Source organism: Phocoena phocoena, chromosome X, assembly GCF_963924675.1.
Source record: "Phocoena phocoena chromosome X, mPhoPho1.1, whole genome shotgun sequence".
Classification (NCBI taxonomy): domain Eukaryota; kingdom Metazoa; phylum Chordata; class Mammalia; order Artiodactyla; family Phocoenidae; genus Phocoena; species Phocoena phocoena.
Genome location: NC_089240.1, coordinates 101086082 through 101107166, shown reverse-complemented (window position 1 = coordinate 101107166; position 21085 = coordinate 101086082). Strand labels below are relative to the sequence as shown.

Here is a 21085-nt window from a genome sequence, read left to right as displayed (position 1 = left end):
AAATGAAGTGGAGATAGGAAAACTTCCAGAAAATGAATTCAGAATAATGATAGTGAAGATGATCCAGGACCTCGGAAAATGAATGGAGGCAACGATTGAGAAGATGCAAGAAATGTTAAACAAAGATCTAGGAGAATTAAAGCACAAACAAACAGATGAACAATACAATAACTGAAATGAAAAATACACTAGAAGGAATAAATGGCAGAATAACTGAGGCAGAGGAACAGATAAGTGACCTGGAAGACAGAATGGTGGAGTTCACTGCCACGGAACAGAATAAAGAAAAAAGAATGAAAAGAAATGAAGACAGCCTAAGAGACCTCTGGGACAACATTAAACGCAACAACATTCGCATTATAGGGGTCCCAGAAGGAGAAGAGAGGGAGAAAGGACCCGAGAAAATATTTGAAGAGATTATAGTGGAAAACTTCCCTAACGTGGGAAAGGAAATAGCCACCCAAGTCCAGGAAGCACAGAGAGTCCCAGGCAGGATAAACCCAAGGGGAAACATGCCGAGACACATAGTAATCAAATTGACAAAAATTAAAGGCAAAGCAAAACTACTGAAAGCAACAAGGGAAAAATGACAAATAATATACAAGGGAACTGCCATAAGGTTAACAGCTGATTTCTCAGCAGGAACTCTACAAGCCAGAAGGGAGTGGCATGATATACAAAAAATGATGAAAGGGAAGAACCTACAAACAAGATTACTCTACCCGGCAAGGATCTCATTGAGTTCGATGGAGGAATCAAAAGCCTTACAGACAAGCAAAAGCTAAGAGAATTCAGCACTACCAAGCCCGTTTTACAACAAACGCTACAGGAAGTTCTCTAAGTGGGAAACACAAGAGAAGAAAAGGACCTACAAAAACAAACCCATAACAATTAAGACAATGGTAACAGGAACATACGTATCGATAATTACCTTAAACGTGAATGGACTAAATGCTCCAACTGAAAGACACAGGCTCGCTGAATGGACAGAAAAATAAGGACCATATAGATGCTGTCTACAAGAGACCCACTTCAGACCAAGGGACACATACAGACTGAAAGTGAGGGGATGGAAAAAGATATTCAATGCAAATGGAAATCAAAAGAAAGCTGGACGGCTTCCCTGGTGGCGCAGTGGTTGAGAGTCTGCCTGCCGATGCAGGGGAAACGGGTTTGTGCCCTGGTCCGGGAAGATCCCATATGCCGCGGAGCGGCTAGGCCCGTGAGGCATGGCCGCTGAGCCTGCGCGTCTGGAGCCTGTGCTCCGCAACAGGAGACGCCACAGCAGTGAGAGGCCCGCATACCGCAAAAAAAAAAAACAAAAAAATCTTCAAACAAACAAAAGTCCAGGACCAGGTAGCTTCACAGGTGAATGCTATCAAACATTTAGAGACGAGCTAACACCCATCCTTCTCAAACTTCCAAAAAATTGCAGAGGAAGGAACACTCCCAAACTCATTCTATGAGGCCACCATCACCTGGATACCAAAACCAGACAAAGATACTACAAAAAAGAAAATTACAGACCAATATCACTGATGAATATAGATGCAAAAATCCTCAACAAAATACTAGCAAACAGAATACAACAACACATTTAAAGGATCAGACACCATGATCAAGTGGGATTTATCCCAGGAATGCAAGGATTCTTCAATATATGCAAATCAATCAATGTGACACACCATAATAACACATTGAAGAAGAAAAGCCATATGATCATCTCAATAGATGAAGAGAAAGCTTTTGAGAAAATTCAACACCCATTTATGATAAAAACTCTCCAGAAAGTAGGCATAGAGGGAACCTACCTCAATATAATAAAGCCCATATACGACAAACCCACAGCAAACATCATTCTCAGTGGTGAAAAACTGAAAGCATTTCCTAAGATCAGGAACAAGACAAGGTTGCCCACTCTCACCACTATTATTCAACATAGTTTTGGAAGTCCTAGCCACGGCAATCGGAGAAGAAAAAGAAAAAAGAGGAATACAAATTGGAATAGAAGAAGTAAAGATGTCACTGTTTGCAGATGGCATGATACTATACATAGAGAATCCTACAGATGCCAACAGAACACTACTAGAGCTAACCAATGAATTTGGTAAAGTTGCAGGATACAAAATTAATGCACAGAAATCTCTGGCATTCCTATACACTAATGATGAAAAATCTGAAAGAGAAATTAAGGAAACACTCCCATTTACCATGGCAACAAAAAGAATAAAATACCTAGGAATAAACCTACCTAGAGAGACAAAAGACCTGATTGCAGAAAACTATAAGACACTGATGAAAGAAATTAAAGATGATACCAACAGATGGAGAGATATACCATGTTCTTGGATTGGAAGAATCAACATTGTGAAAATGGAAATACTACCCAAAGCAATCTACAGATTCAATGCAATCCCTATCAAATTACCAATGGCATGTTTTACAGAACTAGAACAAAAAAATCTTAAAATTTGTATGGAGACACAAAAGACCCCCGAATATCCAAAGCAGTCTTGAGGGAAAAGATGGAGCTGGAGGAGTCAGACTCGCAGACTTCAGACTATACTACAAAGCTACAGTAATCAAGACAATAGGGTACTGGCACAAAAACAGAAATACAGATCAATGGAACAGGATAGAAAGCCCAGACATAAACCCACGCACCTATGGTCAACTAATCTATGACAAAGGAGGCAGGGATGTACAATGGAGGAAAAGACAGTCTCTTCAATATGTCTTTCACATGGACAGTTCCATGTGAAAGAATGCAATTAGAACACTCCCTAACACCATACACAAATATAAAGTCAAAATGGATTAGAGACCTAAATGTAAGACCGAGCACTATAAAACTCTTAGAGGAAAATATAGGAAGAACACTCTTTGAGATAAATTGCAGCAAGATCTGTTTTGTTCCACCTCCTAGAGTAATGAAAATAAAAACAAAAATAAACCAATGGGACCTAATGAAACTTCAAAGCTTTTGCATAGCAAAGGAAACCATAAACAAGGCCAAAAGCCCGTGTGCCACCACTTCGGAGACTGCGCTCTAGAGCCCGCGAGCCACAACTACTGAGCCCACGTGCCACAACTACTACGGAAGCCCACCCGCCTAGAGCCCGCGCTCTGCAACAAGAGAAGCCACCACAATGCCTGCACCGCAACTTAGGGTAGCCCCCGCTCGCCGCAACTAGAGAAAGCCCGCGCCCAGAGCCCAAGAGCAGAAACAAAGACCCAATGCAGCCAGAAATGAATAGATTGATTTCTTTTTAAAAATTCAGTAATCAAGATAAAGGATGTTTTCATGTAGTGTTTAAACTAATGCAAATATAATCCATGAATAACTGATGATCAAAGTTTCAGATAAAAGTACACTCCAACTCTGCATTTGCTCCAGCACGTCTCGGGCAACTTATTATTTATGTGAACCGGTGGCCCACAAAGCTCCCCAATGTGACTTATTCAAACACCGCACGGAAATATCGACCTCGATTCCCGCCAGGCAGAGTCCCCGCCCCCGTCCTGGGCCTCGAGTGTACCGGAAGGGCGGGCCGCCGCCACGCCCCGGGGCTTTCAGATCCGGAGCCTAGGAGAGGGACTCGCGAGAGCGCCGCCCACCACCCGCGCGGCAGCCCGCGCCACCCGAGACGCCCGCTTACCGCGTGAGTGCGTTGGGGTACTGAGTGTGCTGGAAAACGCTCTCCAGGTCCTGCCCCTGCACCTGCGTGAACCTGGCGCGGGGGGCCCGCCGCTGCCCGTCTGCGGCCTCGGGACCCTCGACGGCGGCCCGCGGGGTCTGCTCCTCGCCGCCCGCCTCGGCCTCGGCCTCGGCCTCGCAGCTTTCGCCGTCCGCGGTGCCGGCGGCTCCGACGCTGACCTCTCAGCCTTCCTTTCCTTCTCCTTCGTCTCCCGCCTCTTTCCCCTCCGCGGCTGCTCCCTGCTCCGGTTCGGACTGAGCTTTCTGCTCCTCTCCCCCCTCTCCGGGAGGCGACATCTCCGCGGGCTTCACCTCTTCAAGGGAGGAAACCCAAAGAGAAAGATCAGGCCGTCGAGTGAGCCCGGCTCTGGGGAGGGCCTGCGTCCGAGGGGGGTCCTGCCGTTTGCCCCGCCCTGGGAAAGTACCTTTCCTGGAATCCGTTAAAGCGAGTGCCCCACCCGCCACTGACCTTTCGCTTCTTCCCGCTCCTCTTGGACCCCCAGCTTGAAGAAGCCGGCAAAGGCTGCATCCGTGACGTCATAGGCATCGTGGCTGCTCTTCCGCTGACGCTCCATGTCCCGACTGCTGTCGAGGAGGCTGTGAGCTTCAGCGGAGGCTGCTCTGGATCTCCTGAGACCCCCGGCTCACGACTCAAGGCTAGAGCGGTGGCCCACGATCCAGCACGTTAAGGCTCCTCTGGCGGCTGGTCGGGTTTCAGAGATTCTGGTATGACGCCCACTGTGGGTTTACCACAGCCTGCTGGGGGTTGGGTTAGCTGATGTGCGCATGTGGCAGGGCGTCGGCCGTCTAGGGGCCGTCTAAGGGGGCACGGGCAGGGCGGGGAGGATGTTGCGCGCCCCCCGGGCGCTGGTAGGGAGCATGCGTGAGAGCAGAATTCCGGGTCCCAGGTTGCAACCTAGCTGACTAAGTACTCCGCACTGGGTCGGGCGCCTTCCCAGACCAAGGGGCTGTGCCCGATTTGTGGAGGGTAAGAGAGAGACCTCACCCAAGCTCCATAGACCTTGGAGAAGCGTTTGGGGACTATCTCTTGACCGAGCCCTCCATATCCGGCAGCCAGTACCAAGAAGGGAACAGTAATCAAAGTAATACGGTCGCCCCTTGGTATCCGCGGGGGATTGGTTCCAGGACCCGCCTCGGATACCAAAATCGGCGGATGCTCAGGTCCCATAGTCGGCCCTCCACATCTGCTGATGTGAAACCCATGGCTATGGAGGGCCGCCTGTATATTCATTGAAAAATATTTTTAAAACACCAAAAACCTGTGTTTAAGTGGACTTGCAAGTTCAAAAGTCGTGTATTTGAAGGGTCAACCGTATTATTAGCTAGGAGTTTGCTTGCTCTGAATTTTTGCAATGAGGTTGAAGTCAGAGTCCGCCATACTCCCCGGGTCTCCAGGAGCAGGAGTTCAGGGCTGGGTTTTCTGAGCATGCCTGGTGCTCAGATCCACTATGCAAACAAAACAAAAAAAAAGCGCAACCCAGCGCCCCCCCGCTATAGATTTTTAGTAATGAATCAACATCAGATTGCAGGTGTAGAACCCTGCACAGTGTTTCAAGCACTCAGGAATGCTTACCGGGTACAGATTTCCTGCCTTTTTTCTTTTTTTTTTTTTGTCCTTGTTGCAGCTATGGACTATGCTACATCTTTGTGCACAGCCCCTAAGCTCCTATTGCTTCTGGCTGTAGATCTTCTACAAAAGCGTACATGTCCCTTGTGGTGGGCCCCTGTGGACATGGGTAAATTTACCCGCTTTCTTGCCGCTGCCTATCCCCCCATCTCATCTCCTCACGTTTTCTCGAAATGTTCTCCTGAGCCCTTGCTGAGGAGTAAATAAATTTTATTTATTGTCAAATAAAAGAGGGCCAGGCCAGATTTACAGCTCTATGGTTATTCCTTGGAGAAGTGTTTTATAGATGCCCCAAGACTTAATATCCTAAATATTGAAAATAGCTTATAATAATGGGCCCTGTACTTGACAATGTACTTGATTTAGCCTGTGTTTCCTTGGACGCCATTTTCATCAACCCCATTGGGGATCAGAAGCCAAATCATTTTTGTGGGCTCCTAAATATATATTTTGTGGGCTCCTAAATATATATATATATATATATATATATATGGGACCTAGTCCCCTCACCTACAGTGCCTAAGGGATAAGTGCCCCTGCCTCATGTCTGTGGAGGGTGGTCCAGAAACTAAAAAAGGTTTGTTGACCAATTCTCTTTCAAAAACTGGTAAGACATGGCAATATGAGTACCTCCTCCTGATTTTAACCAAGACATTTCCTCCTCAGGTTGGCCCTCGGTGAGCTCGGCAGGCCTCTCCCTCTCTTGGCTGGATACCCTATACACAATTTTGGTTCCATATTAGTTATCGCATGAGAGACCTATGAGGGTTTTTATCATGATTTGCATTAGACAAGCTAGGAGGTCTGTGACAGCTCCGGAGGTGTGTCCTTCCACATCTCAGATTTCCACAGTGAATTTGTGTTTTCTCAACTTTAGTCACCCATGTGACCCTTGACAAGTGTTGCCCTACCTTGGCATCAGTCATGGTCGTATTTATTTAAAAGTTTTACTTAACTTCACACTTTGAAAACCTTAAATACTGAATGGAGCTTCATCCTAAGCAGTAACAGCCATGAATCGTAGTCGATGTAGAAGATTTATGGGAGCAGGGGCCCTGGAGCCAGATTGCTGGCATCTAAATCCTGGCTTTGCTCAACGCTTGCTAGCTGGCTAAACTGTTAGGTTGCTTATTCTCACTTAATCGTGGTTTCCACATCTGTAAAATGAGGATAGCAATAGTAACTACCTCACCAGGTTATCGTGAGGATTAACTGAGATGGTAAAAACACAGTGTTACCAATGGCCATACCGTGCTGTCTCACATTTCCAATTTTCATCAATTTTGTGGTTTATTTATTCACAAAGGTCCATGAGAGAAGAAAGATGATGGCTATTCTCTGGCCGTTGGCAGTGAGGACAGAAAGTTTTCTTGTGAATATGTCGCTACCATGTTTTTGTGTCCCTTTATATGCTTCAGTCAGTAATCCTCTGTTGGCTGCTCTGTTTACAAGGCCCTGCCTCAGGCAGTGTGGAGAGTGTCATGATTCCAGACGCAGCTATTGTGCCATGGGTTCTCACAGTCTGGGGAGAGAGATCAGCCCACGTGAGAGAAAGAAGCTGAAAATTCTGGAGACAGAGTGCCCAGCCCCACCACCACTAACTTGCTGTGTGGCCAGAGCTAAATTAGCTGACCTCTCTGTGCCTCAGGTGCCACATCTGTAGGATGGGGATCGTGATGGTACCTGCTGTACTGTGTTGTGAAATTTACATGAAGGAATACAAATAAGGCCCATGGTGAGGGCTCAGATAACTTTAGCTGATGCTAGAGTTAAGGGGTCGGGACTGACTGTGGTCATTCTGCACAGGGGCCTGCACTGTGACTGAGGATGCTGGACACGGAGTGTCGCCCCTGCCCCTGAGTGGATATGAGAGTCTGTGGAGTGGCACAGAGCTGTGCTTGCTCAGGCTGGTGACACCATGTGGGTGCTCACTGTGCACCAGGGCCTGGCTAATCGATCTTATAGCCGTCCCCTGAGGAGGGGGCCATCACTCTCCTTAGTTCCTAATGGAAGAAGTGGAGGCTCGGAGAGGTTCAGTGACTTTCCTAAGGTTACATAGGTCAGTGGAAGAGGGCCAGGATTCAAACCGTTGAAGAGACTTTGTTCTTAGCAGCCCGTGGTAGAAGCAGATTTGGCTTTTTTTGCAGGGTGGTGGGGTTTCCCTTACACCTCACAGAGTGAGTCAAATTTTGGTAAATGCTAAGCAGGCCGTGCATGGAACTTCAGTTCAGGGAGGTAGTATGAGCAGCCCCAGGAGTGATCAAGTGTAAAGCTTGTCTTAGGGAACACCAACCCAAACAGGGTGGCCAGGAGAATGAATGCATATGAGGTGCTGACCTTGAGAGGGAGCTGGAGGGGGAGCCTGGAGAGAACTCTGTACTGGGTGGGAACTAAAGTTTAAAAGTTAGGTTGGGGTCCAATTTATGGAAGGAGTTAGAATGTCTGCATTTGGGATCATGGAAAACTGTAAGAGTTTTGTGCCGGGGGAGTGCCTTAATGAAAGCAGTGTTTTAGGATGTGTTTATAGGAAGGGAATCTCTAGGCTGGCTCTTGGTTCAGTTCACTGCAGTTACTGGGCCTGCGGGACAAGGTACAGATCCGGAGGGCTTACTTGGAGGCCACAGCTGGCTGTCAGCGGGATTGGGAGTCCCCTTGAATTTGAATGTAAAGTTCTGTGTGTATGGTGGCATTAGAATAGTGTGTGCACTTTTCATCAGAAAAAGTGGGACACAGTGCCCCTAACCACCCCCTCCCACCCAAAATAATAAGAAGAATAAATAATAAGTAATGATAATAATCGGAAAGACCAAGGAATTGAGTAATGGAAGCAGTCTCTGGAGTTGCAGCATATGCATCTGGTTTTAGGGCACTTCTACTTTCCTGCTCATAGCAAGAGCTTTGGCCCTGAATTCTCACTACACGACACTGACAAGCCTTATTGTCCCTGAGCCTTAGTTTCCCGAACTATAAACAACTATTACTCTTACTACTACTATTTGCTAAGATAAAGATAATCATCTCACGGGATTCTTATGAAGTCAGAATGAAGTATGGAAAGATACTCTATTAACTTTAATTGTGTATAAACATAAGGGGTGATTTATGTAATTGTTTCATTCTTTTATTGAAGTATAGTTGAATTATAATGCTTTGTTAATTACTGCTGTACAGCAGAGTGACTCAGTTATTCATATATATATATATATATATATAAATATATACATATATTCTTTTTCATACTCTTTTCCATTATGGTTTATCATAGGATATTGAATATAGTTCCCTGTGCTATACAGTAGGACCTTGTTGTTTATCCATTTTATATATACTAGCTTGCATCTGCTAATCCCAAACTCCCAATCCATCCCTCTCCCACCCCACCTTCCCCCTTGGCAGCCACCGGTCTTTTTTTTTAATATTTAATTTTATTTATTTTTGGCTGAGTTGGGTTTTCGTTGCTGCGCGCGGGCTTTCTCCAGTTGTCGCGAGCGGGGGCTACTCTTCGTTGCGGTGCACGGGCTTCTCACTGCGGTGGATTTTCTTGTTGCGGAGCATGGGCTCTAGGCATGCGGGCTTCAGTAGTTGTGGCACGCGGGCTCTAGAGCGCAGGCTCGGTAGTTGTGGTGCACGGGCTTAGTTGCTCCACGGCATGTGGGATCTTCCTGGACCAGGGGTCAAACCCGTGTCCCCTGCATTGGCAGGCAGATTCTCAACCACTGCGCCACCAGGGAAGTCCCACCGGTCTATTCTGTATGTCCCTGATTCTGTTTCTGTTTCATAGATAAGTTCATTTGTGTCATATTTTAGATTCCACATATAAGTGATATCATATGGTATTTGTCTCTCTGACTTACTTCACTTAGGATGATAATCTCTGGTTGCATTGTAATTGTTACTTGTGATAGGGGTTTTACTCATTTCTTTTGAAAAACACTTTTTATCATGAAAATATTCAAATATACACAACAATGGCAAGAGTACTGGAACGGACTCCCATAAAAACCATCATCCAGCTTCAGCATTTATCACGATCTTACCAAATTGTTTCATCTATCTTCTTTCCTTGCTCCCTCCCTCCCTGCTTCCCTCCCTCCCTCCCTTCTTTCCTCCCTTCGTTCTTTCTGTCCTTCTCTCTTCCTCCCCTCCCCACTCACTCTCCTCTTCTTGCTGTGCTGATTTAAAAGAAACTCAAGACAACTTGTGTTTTCATCCCTGTATCTTTATGTGTATATGCACTTTCTAAAAAATACAGTCTTTTTTCCAACATAACCAGAGTGCCATCCAGGCGCCTGAATGGTAATACTAATCCGTTGGCGCCATCACCCAGTCGCTTGTATTCTGAATTCCCTGATTGCCTCAAAAAATGACTTTTTACAGTTGGTTTTTTTAGGATATAAGTTTTTCTGTGTCTACGCTGATAAAATAAAAGGAAAACTTGAGGGGGTGGGCATTTGCATATCTAATCCCAGCCTTAGAAAGCGGAGGAGGAAATTAAAGACAGCCCTGGATATATACTACTGCTGGTGGTTGTATGTGGCAATAAAAGTGATTCAGTGTTTGCATTCACTGCCCTATCTCAGGACAGCATGGACCCTTTGGGTTTGTTCCAAATCATTTGCAGACTAAATCCCAGTCCAGACACTGGGACAGTGCATCCCTTTGCTGTAACCAGGCATTAAGGGTAAAATTGCATGATTTTCCTTTAAATTCTGCCGGAGATATTAGGCCATTATGAGCAGCAAGCTTGTAGAACCACCGCTGTTCGTGGCTCCCTGTGGTGAAGCATGAACCAGGCGTCTCGCTAAGGATGTCTTTACCTTCGGCAGCCTGGGCTCAAGCCTCAAGGGCTGCTCCCTGTAGCCACATTCTCTGCCGGCATCCTTCAGAGGGAAACCTTACATGACATTCTTTTTTTTTTTTTTTTTTATGCGTTACGCGGGCCTCTCACTGTTGTGGCCTCTCCCGTTGCGGAGGACAGGCTCCGGACGCGCAGGCTCAGCGGCCATGGCTCACGGGCCCAGCCGCTCCGCGGCATGTGGGATCTTCCCAGACCGGGGCACGAACCCGTGTCCCCTGCATCGGCAGGCGGACTCTCAACCACTGCGCCACCAGGGAAGCCCTACATGACATTCTTGAGCCTTGCTAGGACTGGGAAAAGCTATTTGCTCTTTATTTATTTATTTATTTATTTTATTTGGCTGCATTGGGTCTTCGTTGCTGCATGCGGGCTTTCTCTAGTTGTGGCGAGCAGGGGCTGCTCTTCGTTGCAGTGCACGGGCTTCTCATTGCGGTGGCTTCTCTTGTTGCGGAGCATGGGCTGTAGGCACGCAGGCATCAGTAGTTGTGGCATGCGGGCTCAGTACTTGTGGCTCGCCGGCTCTAGAGCGCAGGCTCAGTCGTTGTGGCGCAGGGGCTTATTTTCTCCGCGGCATGTGGGATCTTCCTGGACCAGGGCTTGAACTCGTGACCCCTGCACTGGCAGGCAGATTCTTAACCACCGTGCCACCAGGGAAGCCCAAGCTATTTGCTTTTAGTCTACTCGATGGTAGAAGAAATGCAACGTGCTAATTCCTGTCAACTTTCAGATTTTTCAAGTTCTAGCTCAATCCCCATCTCTTGGAGGAAGCCACAGTACTCTCATCTTCTGAGCTCTTACTGCTCTTGAAATGGGACCAATTCATTGGATCCCTATCACACATTGCTTCCATTGCGAGTCAGTCTTAAATGTATGGAAGCATGAACGGTGTATGTATGTGTGTGTGTGTGTGTCCATGGGTGAATGTATATGTATGTACACGTATGTGCATTTTGTGACTTCTCAGTTACGGTGTAAGCTGGCACTTGACACACTTGTTAGCATTCCCCATGCAGTACCCCAGAGCAGTGCTGTGTACATAGCGGGCATTCAGTAAGGACTTGTTGATTGGTTGAAAGTGAATATAGAAGAAGGGTGGATGGCCTTGACTAAGGCCACTGAGCCTGGGGACTTTTACTAGCTGAGCTTGTCCAGTGTTGGCTCCATTCTCTTATTTTCCTCCCAGCCCATCTGGCAGTCGTGAGTGACAGACTCTGAGGTAGCAAAGATCTTCCCAGAAAGGCTCTAGCACTTAGCTGGTGGCCTTCCATGGGGGTGGAGAAACAGATCAGCAACGTGCTCTCCTCTGTGTCTGAAGCACTGTGTGTGGAGCTGCCCTGGAAGTCTGAATTGCTAAGGCTCTTCTCTCCTCTTTCTCTCTCCTTCCTCATAGTTATCATCCTTTTCCTCCCTATCATTAGTGTGTGTATGTGTCCGTGTGTGTGTATAATTTTTTAGTTCATTGTCCATGTACTATAAATGAGGGCCAAAGAAAGACATAAGCAAATCATGGAGAGAAAGAAAATACATGAGTTAAAGTCACATATATTCTGGAACAAGACAAATGCCACAGGTGAGTAACAAAGCAGTAATATGGGAGTTCAAAGAAGGTAGATGTTATTTTCAATACAAATCTGGAAGCATACTTGAAGAAGTGGACTTAAAGATGACTCAGGTGTGCGTGGGAGTTCAAATAAGGTAGATGTTATTTTCAATACAAATCTGGAAGCATACTTGAAGAAGTGAACTTAAAGATGACTCAGGTGTGCGTGGGAGTTCTTATTGGCCTTCCCCAAAGAAACACTCAAGAACAAAAGTAACAGATTATCATTGTAATTTACATGGAGATGATGAAGAAAGCAAAACTGAAACAAATTAAACTGAACTATAACCTTGTCTAACATCCAAGGGTGATAATGAAAACTACCTTTTCAGTTTCTTATCCTATAATTTCTTTTACAAGTACTATATTCCACATACTGTAGATAGTGTGCAGAGTCCTGCTCTTTGTATAATTTGAATTCATGCTAGATTATCTTGGCACTCACAGGTAGAAGTTTAATTTCTAGGACACCAAAACTTCACAGACAGTAACTATACCCACCACTTAGCTCAATAGCTGATGGCGTGCAGGGGAAAAGGCTTTGTAGCCTGGTTCCCAAGCCCTGGGCAGCAATTACATAAATGTTGATGCAAATGAATATGAAGAAGGCATACAGACAATGAACTTAAAATGTTTGTACACCTTTTAAGGACCTATTCTTTTTTTTTTTTTTTGCCTTGTACACTTTTTTAACGTTTTTATTGGAGTATAATTGCTTTACAATGGTGTGTTAGTTTCTGCTTTATGACGAAGCGAATCAGTTATACGTATACATATATCCCCGTATCTCCTCCCTCTCGCGTCTCCCTCCCTCCCACCCTCCCTACCCCACCCCTCTAGGTGGTCACAAAGCACCGAGCTGATCTCCCTGTGCTATGCGGCTGCTCCTCACTAGCTGTTTTACATTTGGTAGTGTGTATATGTCCATGCCACTCTCTCACTTTGTCCCAGCTTACCCTTGCCCCTCCCCGTATCCTCAAGTCCATTCTCTAGGAGGTCTGCGTCTTTAGTCCTGTAAGAACCTATTGTTGAGCAATTGACTTCATATGTGCTTGAGTAGATGGATAGAGATCCATAATCAAATGTATGTATATAGGTATAGTTTATACAAAGGTGTATACATATATATACACACAGATATATATATGTGTGTGTATATATATACATATATGTGTGTATGTATATATATATACATATATATATCTTTGTATAGTCTCTGCCTATATAAACTTATATATTATATGTCTCTGAATTCTACACACACACTCACACACACACGTTCAATTCCTTCTAACACTGGCATCCTTTAGGTACCACTTCTGTGTGGAGTCACACTGAGGTTAAGTCTGAAGTGGCAATTATTCAAATTAATGCACCGAGGAGCCCAAGTATATTAAGTTATTTAAAACCAGGCATAAATGCTTTGCATAAGGAGTGAATATGTGAATACTTAGGCATTAGAGTGAGGGGATAATTCACACTCAGAACACAACAGACGAGCAACTGATGTATGTTTAGTGAAGGTGACGCTGATGCGGAGGGGAGAGCGTAGAGTCCAAGTCTGCTCCTCCCGCAGCTGTTCTTTTGTTATCTTTTCCACAGAGAGTGGTTTCTTGCTTTTAGAACAAAGTAAGATGCTCTCAGAACTTTGGTTAGCAAAGAAAATACTTTTAGGTCTTTAGAATCTTTTAGAACTTTCGTAAAACACCATTTTGTCAGCTGATGAAGGAGGCACTTGAATGTCGAACACTTTCCAGAGGCGAGGGCCCGGGCTGGGTGGCACAGCTCACAGGCTTTGGGTCCCCGAGCTGTCCCACTGGAGGCAGCTCGCTGCCTAGGGCAGGGCTTGAGCTGCTGCCAGTGTGCTGAGGGGCAGGTCTGACTTCCTTGCCCTGACGCCCGCGGTGCCCTTCTTCTCCAGCACCCACTCAGGGCTCTTCCTCGCCACCCCCGCCTCACAATCCTGCACGGGACCCTGTGCAGGAGACACAGCTGGGGGCTGAGGGCTGGAGCGGCCTGGCTGGCGCCCAGGTCAAACCAGGCAGGGAAAACGGTGAGCTTCCCCCCAACTGAGGTGGCCTCAGAAGCCCTTCTACAACAGCCTCCGTGCCTGGACCCCGTTCCAGGTGACATCCGCCGGGAACAAGCAGTTGTGTCTAGGAGGGCAGGAGGTTGAGAGGCCCCCTCACTGGCGGGTGTCTGTACAGTAGGTGATCACTTGTTGGGGGTGCATACGTCCTTGCCTGGGGACAACCTAGGCCAGGATCAGCCCATGAGAGCCAGGCAGTGTCCTGGGAAGGAAAGCCAGAGGCCCCGTGCCCAGTGCTGCCACGTAAGGCCCAGCCTGGTGTAGACCAAGTAGGGGCTCCCAGCAACTACAAACGTCTGAGGTAGGAAAACAAGGGTGCCCAGCTCATGGCAGCCCCGACAGGGATCCCCCAGGGCTGATCTGCGCTTCCAGCCCAAGGGCTGAGGAGAAGAGGTCCCCTCGCCCCCTACACACAGCCCCATGGGAGAGAGGCCCTCTCCTGTTGGAGTTTCTAAGTGTTTGGTAAAGTAGTGGAGAGAGTGGCAGCCCTAAATCCTCATTTTCTGGAATTCTTTGATATGCCAGCCTGAAAGCGTTGCTAACACAGTAGGTTTTGCATTATAGTGGAGGTGGGAGGGCGAGTTGCAACCTTTGAAATATGTCTAAAGAGCAAAACAAACTAAAACAACAATTTCAAACAAAGTTTCACCGACCTGAGAAAGGTGGAAAAGAGTTATACAGAGTGGAACGTACGCCATGAGGATTCCTCACACCTTCAAAGTTTTGAGACAACCAAATGCATTCATGAATAGTCTCTTGAGGAATTTCTGACCCTTAGGCTTTTCTTCCTTTATGAGGTACTGTTAGGAAGAGATGGGGTGTGTGGAATTTGTTGGTAGTGGAGGATGACTCTTAGTACAGGCAGGATTCTTACCTGTGGTAAGGTGAAATACTTATGCTCTTCCAGTGATGAGTAGTTTGTGAGTCAAAGGATCAGGAGTGATTATTTGAGACTATAGAAAAGCCTAAGTTAAATCAAAGGAGTATTTGTGGGGGGAAAGAAGAAGAAAAGAAAGAAAGAGAGAAAAAGAAGAATCGGGATGGGTTCACTAGCTTTGCTGCAGAGAGCGTGTGTGAGGGCAGTGATGGACACGGGCTGCAGAGCTGGTGGTGGGGTCTGGAAAGCAGTGCTGGCGGCCTAAGGCCACGGGCTGGGCTCACAGTCAGGTCTGGCCAGGGCTTGGGAGGCGCAGACCTCTGCTTTCTCAAGCAGGCAAAGCAAGCTCAGAGGAAAAGAAAAACTGAAGTTTTGGTGGCTTGCTTCTCCTGGGTTTACGTAGTGGTCTCTTAATGGAGTTATGAAGGCAAAAGGAGGAACAAGAAACACATGAAGAAGACGGGAGAATGTTTTCATCTATTTCCAAACTGTACACCGTGAGCCTCCCAAAGAAACATTTAATGGACACCCTCCCTTGGTTTGCAAGGACAGTAGGAGTTGTTTTATGAAACCAGTATTGGAAATATGGAAGTAGTGTCAGCCTGAACCTCACATAGCCAGCGTTGCACATTGCTTATATTTATGCAGATTTGACCATTGGTACACTCGAACCCCCCAAAGTGAGCTCTATTACACTGGCTTTTCTTGACTACATATTCATGCAGCAGAAGGACCCAAATACTATGAAGGGAGAGGGAAAATGGGGCGACAGAGAGAGGAGGCATTGGTCTCATGTAAAATTTGCCGCGTGGAAACATCCAGAAATCTAAATATGGCATAATTCCATTAACTGAGATGCTGAGGGAGCAGTGCAGCCCCCAGCACAGGTTTTACTCTCAGTTGTTAATAGTTGGCAGATGTTTAGGGGGGAGCCGTTCTGTGACCCCTCACTGACGTGGTTGTCGGCTGTCTTCCTAAAATGCAGGTTGCGCCCTCTTGACTTAAGCCTAAGGGACAGGATGGGGATCTCCTGGTTGATTAGCAGCTCCTAGAGGGCGCAACCTTGCTGGGCACCAGAGGCTCTGGTCCAAGGCCCTGCAACTGTAGCCAGAGCGGAGTGAGCTGACCTGGTCCTGAGCCCAGGAAGGTTTGGAGGGTGGGGCAGGTTGGAGTGTGCAGAATTGACAGTGGTGACAATGGTATGCCTCTTTCCCCCAAACTCTTGTCTGGGCAAAGATTGTAAGAGTTTTAGTAAATTTGGGCTGAGTTCGTCTAAGCATTCATTACCCCTATAGTCTAATATTAAGGCAGTGTCCAGGGCTTCAGTTCCGCCGGTGTCCAGCAGGACAAGCCACAAAGTCCCTGGGCCCCCCATGACCAAACCTCCCTCACAATACCATCTCCATCTTTTTAACTATCCCAAGGTTCCAGAGGATGAATGACCCTTTTTAGTCATCCTCAGGGAAAACTTTGTTTAAAAATCCAACCCACTCCTGTTGATTATTTACTGTAACCAAAGATGGGTTTTTCAAAATGGGGACCGTTCCCCTCAGTATGATTTTAAAAGGCACCCACTTTTTCCTATGCTCAACTTCCCCCATAACTAAGGTGACACCTGCCCAATGAGTAGGGATTAGTGGCAGCTGGAGCTGACGGTCAGTTGTCAGGACGCAGACCTACCAGGCATAGTAATAACAGCAGGGACAGAGCGCAGTTGGTCAGCTCCACCTGCGTGTAAGAGTGGGGGAAATAATAGTAAAGGTGGGAGGGGAGAGACAAAGCCATATGCCAATCCAGAGCCTGGCACATAGTCGGTGCTCGCTGTTGGGGGGGAGGGCGGCTGAAGGGAGCGCCTTCAGCTACATATCCTAAGATACTTTAGCAAGAAGGAAATAGCTTCTCCTGATGCACTTTCAAATCTTCAAGGCACCGAGAGCTCCCTGCTGAAATTTTTCATGTCTGACATGAAATGCTCAATATACTAATCAATCCCTTTTTCTCTCTGCTTGAAGGTTTGGTTTAAGAGTAGAAGGGCCAAGTGTTGGAGACATCAGAGGGCAGTAATGCTCAGAAACGTGCCCCACGTGCCCCCGGTCCTCCCTGCTGTCATCAGCCTGTGTGAACACTGCCGTGCCATTCTGCTTCAGGAGCTGGATTGGGTCCACGTTTTTGTGGAGCAAGTGCCGCTGGAGCTGCCTCTGCTGCCCATGCCGCCCATGCCACCCATGCCTCCCATGCCACCTAACCTGCCCGTGCCACCCGTGCCGCCTGAGCCACCCAGGCCGCCCATGGCACCCTTTCCTCCTATGCTGTTGCCTCCTCCGCCCTGTCATTTTCCCCACGTGCTTCACTGTAGGTGCCCTCATGTGGCATGGCGTCATTCCTTTCCATTGGAGATCCTTCAGCTGCCCCAACTTTCTATTGAATTGTGTCTGTGACAGTTTTTTCCAAAGGGCCTTTGAGCCAGTTTCATGTTCTGCATACCTCACCACCAAGAAGAGTTCCCCAAAGGCCTGCAAAGTATATTAATTAGAAGTAGAGTCCTTGACCCACTGTTTTAGGGCATGTTTTGTATTTTCAATAAAGTTGTGAGTTCTCTGCATAGTTGTTCTCTGTGTCACATGGGGTTAGTAAATTTGATGGAAATTGCTAAGCCAACGCCATACAGACCAAATGCCCAAGAGGCCTCCTTTCATGCAGTTACAGCCCTGAGTCACCATCATAGGCCATGCACATCTCAGAAGTTTGCCAGGTGCCCGTGAGGTGTTTACACAGACCCACCTGTTCTCTTCCACCCTCTCCCCCAGCACCCATGCTCCCCACACCCTGCCCCAATGGGACCACCTAAATGTGCAAAACGGGTGGTGTGAGTCTCGAATGGTAGAATAGTGTGTTTCAAAGCAGGCCTGAAGCCCATTCATGGTGACCAGCTCAGGTACAAGGAGGACTCCAAGGGACACTTCTGCAGTGACTACTCATAGGGCTTTACGGAAGAGAGGGAGCGGGGCACCATCGTCTTCTCTCCCAGTTCTGTTCACCGCCTTCCCTGTTGTGGAGGGCACGTGTGGAGAGAAACCACGCTAGCGGAGGGGGAGGGGCCTACCTCTGCGAAGGTAACACACGAGGAGACTGTCCAGGCCTGCATGTGGCTCTTCTCACCCCCTCTCGCCCACCCCCAGGTACGGAAAGCATATCGTAGCTCCTTCTGCAACTCAGAGCTGACGGATGAGGTGGCCTTCAACTGTATTTTGTCACCTTCAACATCCTTGGGAGAACCCTGGTTCCAGCTACTTCAACACTGAAAGGGAGCCTCTTGGGTGAGTGTTGCCTGAAGCCAGGAGGTGGTGGTCCCTGAGCACTGATCCAGGATAATCACTTTATTTAAAAGAAGCAGGTAGGGCTTCCCTGGTGACGCAGTGGTTAAGAGTGTGCCTGCGGGAAGGTCCCACATGCCGCGGAACAACTAAGCCCGTGCGCCACAACTACTGAGCCTGTGTGCCACAACTACTGAAGCCCGCACACATAGAGCCCGTGCTCTGCCACAAGAGCAGCCACTGCAATGAGAAGCGCCGCAAATACAGAAAGCCCACGCACAGTCACAAAGACCCAACATAGCCAAACATAAAATAAATTCATTTTAAAAATAAAAATAAATAAAAGCAGCAGGTATGGGAACATATGTATATGTAAAACGGATCCACTTTTTTATAAAGCAGAAACTAACACAACATTGTAAAGCAATTATACTCCAATAAAGGTGTTAAAAGAATAAAAATGAAAAATAAAATAAGAGCAGCAGGTAGACCTTACCTTTGCTCATGGGGCCTTCTTCAAATGGAAGTGTCAGGTAGAAAACACACACGCACACACACAGATACTACACAGGTATGCACCCTGTATCCCATGTCTGTGATAGAAGCACAAACATACCCAGAAAATACCCAGAACACAAGCAGAATTGGCTTGTGTTATTAAAATAACCCTTCTGAAATGTATCTAGTGGCCTGTTGTCCTTGCCTTCGGTTATTTCAGGTTCGATGCTGGGAAAGAACGTGTGTCCTCGTCCACCCTGGCCTTGCGGACGGGGAGGGGCTCATGCGGAACTGAAGCAGTGTCCATGCTGCATCGCCAGTTTATTTACACAGGCACACACAACCCTTCTTGTTGGTAGGACGACCCCAGCCTGAGGAAGAATTTTGCTGACGGACCAAAAACCGTTTTCACGGCTAGTCAGGTTTGGGCGGTAGCACTGCAGGGGGTTCTTGGAACCTGGACACCTGAGATCTTCTCTGAGATCGGAATCGCCTCCTTCTTACGCAGTAGCGATGGTTTCAGCATCGTGCCTCCGGATGGAGAAAAACATAGCCTTTCTTTGAAGTTCCCCAAGCCCAGCAAAGTCGCAGGCTCCACGCTTAGACACCACTCTCGCTCGCATTCTAACCTCAGGCCCGAGACCTGGATGGCCTCAGCCATCAGCTGTCGAGGCTTCAGCCCAGGCTCCCGAAACCAATCCTACAGCTCCTGCTCAAGGTGTCACTCTCAGGAGCTGTCCTGGACACCATCTTCCCTTGTGACTCCAGGATACTTCTGCGCAAATGGCAAGTTTGGAAACTGCCTCTTGGTACGTTCCTTGATGGAGGTCTTGCTATTCTTTTCCTTTGTGCATTTTAATAGTCAGGTGCTAGAGGGAAACTGGCTATTTTCGTTTATTTATTTTATTTGGGTGGGATAATGACATCTTTATTTTGGACTACCTCGTAAAGAAATGTAGCATTTCCTTCCTCCCCCCAGTTTTATTGAGATATAATTGACATACAACACTGTATAAGTTTAAAGTGTGCCGTATAATGATTTGACTTACATACATCATGAGATTATTAGCACAAGTTTAGTGAACATCCATCATCTCATATAGATGCATGAATACATAGAAAAAAAAATTTGTGTGTGATGAGAACTCTCAGGATTTGCTCTCTTAACTTTCATATGTAACATACAGTTGTGTTAATTGTATTTATCGTGTTGTGCATTACATCCCCAGTGCTCATTTGGCTTATAACTGGAAGTTTGTTTCATTTGATTGCCTTCATCCGTTCCCCACCCCACCACAAATCAGATCTCTTTTTCTATGAGTTTGTGTGTTTCTTTTTCAAGTATAATTGACCTACAACACTCAGTTAGTTCCTGTTACATAGTGATTGGGTATTTCTATCTATTTCAAAATGATTTCCACGGTAAGTCTAGTCATGATATGTCACCAGAGATATCACATAGGTATTGGTTATATTCCCCACACTGTACATTTCATACCTGTGACTCATTCATTTTGCAAGTGGAAATTTGTGCCTCTTAATTTCCCTCACCTATTTCTTTCTTTCTTCCACCCCTCTCCCCCTCTGGCAACCACATGTTTGTTCTCTGTATCTGTGACTTTGTTTCTGTTTTGTAATGTTTATTCACTTGTTTTCTTTTTCAGATTCCACACATAAGTGAAATCATACAGTGTTTGTTGTCCTCTGACTTATTTCACGTACCATAGTACCCTCTAGGTCCATCCACGTTGTCACAAGTGGTGATATTTCATTCTTTTTAATGGCAGAGTAATATTCAATTGTATTTATATAATATACAAGTTCTTCATTCATCTATTGATGGGCACTTAGGTTGCTTCCATATATTGGCTAATGTAAATAATCATGTAATGAACATGCAGGTGTATATATATTTTCTAATTAGTGTTCTTGTTTTCTTTGGATAAATACCAAGGAGTGGATCATATGGTAGTTCTATTTTTAATTTTCTGAGGAATCTCCACACTGTTTTCCATAGTGGCTGTATCAATTTTCATTCCCACCAACAGTGCACAAGCGTTCCTTTTTCTCCACGTCCTCCCCAACACTTGCTATCTGTTGTCTTTTTGATAAAAGCCATTCTGACAGGAGTGAGGTGATATCTCATTGTGGTTTTGATTTGCATATCCTTGATGATTAGTGATGCTGAGCATCTTTCAATATTCCTGTTGGCCATTTGTATGCCTTCTTTGGAAAAATTTCTATTCAGACCCCCTGTCCATTTTTGAATCAGATTGTTTGTGTTTTTGATGTTGAGTTGTGGCAGTTCTTTGTATATTTTGAATATTAACCCTTGATCAGGTATTTGTTTGCAAATATCTTCTCCCATTCAGTAGGTGGCCTTTTCGTTTTGTTGACAGTTTCCTTCCCTGTGCAAAAGCTTTTTAGTTTGATGTAGTCCCATTTGTTTAGTTTTGCTTTTGTTTCCCTTGCCTGAGGAGAAATGTCCAAAGAATATTACTAAC

At 46.3% G+C, this 21085-nt stretch overlaps 1 non-coding gene across 1 annotated transcript; it reads right to left on the bottom strand.

Moving 5' to 3' along the window:
• Positions 1-14182: 14182 nt before the first annotated feature.
• Positions 14183-14326, bottom strand: LOC136143166 (small Cajal body-specific RNA 20). The gene has a single exon (XR_010657863.1). It is a non-coding gene; the product is annotated as a small Cajal body-specific RNA 20 (non-coding RNA).
• Between the last annotated feature and the right edge of the window lie 6759 nt (positions 14327-21085).